Below are 4,091 nucleotides of genomic sequence, written 5' to 3' on the forward strand. Positions count from 1 at the left end.
ATTCCAGGGCAAAAAAAAAAAGAAAAAAAAGCGCCACAAACCTCAGTGCCGCTGTTTAAGCCAGCGCAGTGAGTGGCCGCAGGGGAAAACAAACAGACCCAGGCGCCTCTTCAACAGGTGACTGGAACACCAACTTAAAAAAGGCTCTGAGGCAGGGAGCCAGGCGATCAGGCTTGGCTGGCCCCAACCCCACAAAAGAACAGCAACCAGAAACTCTGGATTGAGAATTTCACAGCGAGCGCAGCTGAACCCGGGACAGTCCAGCTCTGTGGGGGAGGGGCGTCCGCCATTACCAAGGCAGCCCGCCGTTGCCAAGGCAACCCGCCATTGCTGAGGCAGCCCGCCGTTGCCAAGGCAACACGCCACAGCAGAGACTCCGCCCCAACAGAGGCGGGCCACCATCGCCAAAGCAGTTCTAACTACACCCATATAAACAGGACTGCAGGGAAGTTCACTCGGCAGCGGGGCGGAGCCCACAGCAGCTCAGCAAAGCTGCTATAGGCCGACAGTGACTAGGCTGCCTCCTTGCTGGGCTGGGCAGGTCTGAAGGAAAAAAAGAAAAAAAAAAAAAAAAAAAAGAAGGCAGCAGCATAACGGAAACTCATAAATAAAGCCCTAAATCCCGGGACAGAGCACCTGGGAACGAAAAGCAGTTTATGAGTTCTGCTGCAGCAGACCTAAAAGTACCTGCCCAGCAGCTCTGAATGAACAACAACAGAGCTCACAGCTCACCATTTGAGCTCCTATAAAGACAAGACCGTCTCCTCAAGCAGCTCCCTGACCCCTATATATCCAAAAAGACACCTCATAGAGGAGAGATCAGATTGACACTAGGCGGGTATCCTTCTGGGACAAAGATAGAAGAAGACGAAAACTGGTAACAACCCTTGCTGTTCAACAGCTGCTGCAGGTGAACCCCAGGCAAGCAGGGCCTGGAGTGAACCTCAGCAGACCTACAGCAGAGGGGTCAGACTGTCAGAAGGAAAGCCAAGAAGCAGAAATAACCTCATCATCAACAAACAGAACGTCAATCTGAAAGATTTGAGACCCAATCTGAAAGCCAGCAACTACAAAGTCGACAGGTGGATAAATCCTTAAGGATGGGAAGAAACCGGCGCAAAAAGGATGAAAACACCCGAAACCAGAACACCTCTCCTCCTAAAAGGGATCACAACTCCTCGCCAGCAAGGGAACAAGGTTGGATGGAGAATGAGTGTGATGAAATGACAGAATCAGAATTCAGAAGATGGGTAGTAAGAAACTTCTGTGAACTTAAAGAACATGTTCTAACCAAATGCAAAGAAACTAAGAACCTTGAAAAAAGATTTGACGAAATGCTAACAAGAATGGACAAAATAGAAAGGAATATAAGTGAATTGATGGAGCTGAAAACTGCAACACGAGAACTTCGTGAAGCATGCACAAGTATCAACAGCCGACTTGACCAAGCAGAAGAAAGGATATCAGAGGTCGAAGATCAACTCAATGAAATAAAACGGGAAGGCAAGACTGGAGAAAAAAGGGTAAAAAGGAACGAACAAAGTCTCCAAGAAATGTGGGACTATGTGAAAAGACCTAATCTACGTTTGATAGGCGTACCCGAATGCGACGAAGAGAATGAATCCAAGCTGGAAAATACTCTGCAGGATATTATCCAGGAAAACTTCCCCAACCTAGCAAGGCAGGCAAACATTCAAGTCCAGGAAATACAGAGAACACCACAAAGATATTCGTCAAGAAGAGCAACCCCAAGGCACATAATCGTCAGATTCACCAGGGTCGAAATGAAGGAGAAAATACTAAGGGCAGCCAGAGAGAAAGGTCGGGTTACCCACAAAGGGAAGCCCATCAGACTCACAGCAGATCTCTCAGCAGAAACCCTACAAGCCAGAAGAGAATGGGGGCCAATATTCAACATCCCTAAAGAAAAGAACTTTCAACCCAGAATCTCCTATCCAGCCAAACTAAGCTTCATAAGTGAAGGAAAAATAAAATCCTTTGGGAACATGCAAGTACTCAGAGATTTCGTCACCACCAGGCCAGCTCTACAAGAGCTCCTGAAAGAGGCTCTACACATATAAAGGAACGACAAGTACCAGCTCAACTAAAGGGCAAAACAGCCAGCTAGCACCAAAATGGCAGTATCAAATTCACACATAACAATAATAACCCTAAATGTAAATGGACTAAATGCCCCAATCAAAAGACACAGACTGACAAATTGGATAAAAAGACAAAACCCATCGGTGTGCTGTATCCAGGAAACCCATCTCACATGCAAGGATACACAAAGGCTCAAAATAAAGGGATGGAGGAAGATTTACCAAGCAAATGGAGAGCAAAAATAAGCAGGAGTTGCAATTCTCATCTCTGATAAATTAGACTTTAAAGCAACAAAGATCATAAGACACAAAGAGGGACATTACATAATGGTAAAATGATCAATGCAACAAGAAGAGCTAACGATCCTAAATATATATGCACCCAATACAGGAGCACCCAGATACATAAGGCAAGTTCTTAATGACTTACAAAGGGACTTAGACTCCCACACAATAATAGTGGGAGACTTTAACACCCCATTGTCAACATTAGACAGATCAACCAGACAGAAAATTAACAAGGATATCCAGGACTTGAACTCAGACCTGGACCAAGCAAACCTAATAGACATTTACAGAACTCTCCACCCCAAATCCACAGAATATACATTCTTCTCAGCACCACATCACACCTACTCTAAAATTGACCACATAATTGGGAGTAAATCACTCCTCAGCAAATGCAAAAGAATGGAAATCGTAACAAACAGTCTCTCAGACCACAGTGCAATCAAGTTAGAACTCAGAATTCAAAAACTAACTCAGAACCGCACAGCTTCATGGAAACTGAACAACTTGCTCTTGAATGTTGACTGGATAAACAATGAAATGAAGGCAGAAATAAAGATGTTCTTCGAAACCAACGAGAATGAAGACACAACATACCAAAATCTCTGGGACACATTTAAAGCAGTATCTAGAGGAAAATATATAGCAATAAGTGCCCACATGAGAAGCAAGGAGAGATCAAAAATTGACACCCTATCGTCAAAACTGAAAGAGCTAGAGGAGCAAGATCAAAAAAAACTCAAAGTCTAGCAGAAGACAAGAAATAGCTAAGATCAGAGCAGAACTGAAGGAGATAGAGACACAAAAAACCCTTCAAAAAATCAATAAATCCAGGAGCTGGTTTTTTGAAAAGATCAACAAAATAGACAGACCACTAGCCAGATTAATAAAAAAGAAAAGAGAGAATAAGCAAATTGATGCAATAAAAAACGATAAAGGGGATATCACCACAGATTCCACAGAAATTCAAACCATCATCAGAGATTATTACAAACAACTCTATGCACACAAACTAATAAACCTGGAAGAAATGGATAAATTCCTGGACACTTGCCTCCTGCCAAGCCTAAACCAGGAAGAAGCCGAAACCCTGCACAGACCCATAACAAGGTCTGAAGTTGAGGCAGCAATTAAGAGCTTACCACCCAAAAAAAGCCCAGGTCCAGATGGGTTCACAGCTGAATTCTACCAGACATACAAAGAGGAGCTGGTACCATTTCTTCTGAAACTATTCCAAACAATACAAAAAGAGGGAATTCTTCCCAAATCATTTTATGACACCAACATCATCCTGATTCCAAAACCCGGCAGAGACTCAACAAGAAAAGAAAACTTCAGGCCAATATCCATGATGAACATAGATGCAAAAATCTTCAATAAAATACTGACAAGCCGATTGCAACAGCACATCAAAAAGCTTATCCACCATGATCAAGTAGGCTTCATCCCGGGGATGCAAGGCTGGTTCAACATACGCAAGTCTATAAACGTAATTCACCACATAAACAGAACCAAAGACAAAAACCACATGATTATCTCAATTGATGCAGAGAAGGCCTTTGACAAAATTCAACAGCCCTTTATGCTAAAAACACTCAGTAAGCTAGGTATCAATGGAACGTATCTCAAAATAATAAAAGCTATTTATGACAAACCAACAGCCAATATCATACTGAATGGGCAAAAACTGGAAGCATTCCC

The sequence above is a fragment of the Sapajus apella genome, unplaced genomic scaffold (genome assembly GCF_009761245.1).
Source record: "Sapajus apella isolate SASKATOON/1434 unplaced genomic scaffold, GSC_monkey_1.0 scaffold247, whole genome shotgun sequence".
NCBI lineage: Eukaryota > Metazoa > Chordata > Mammalia > Primates > Cebidae > Sapajus > Sapajus apella.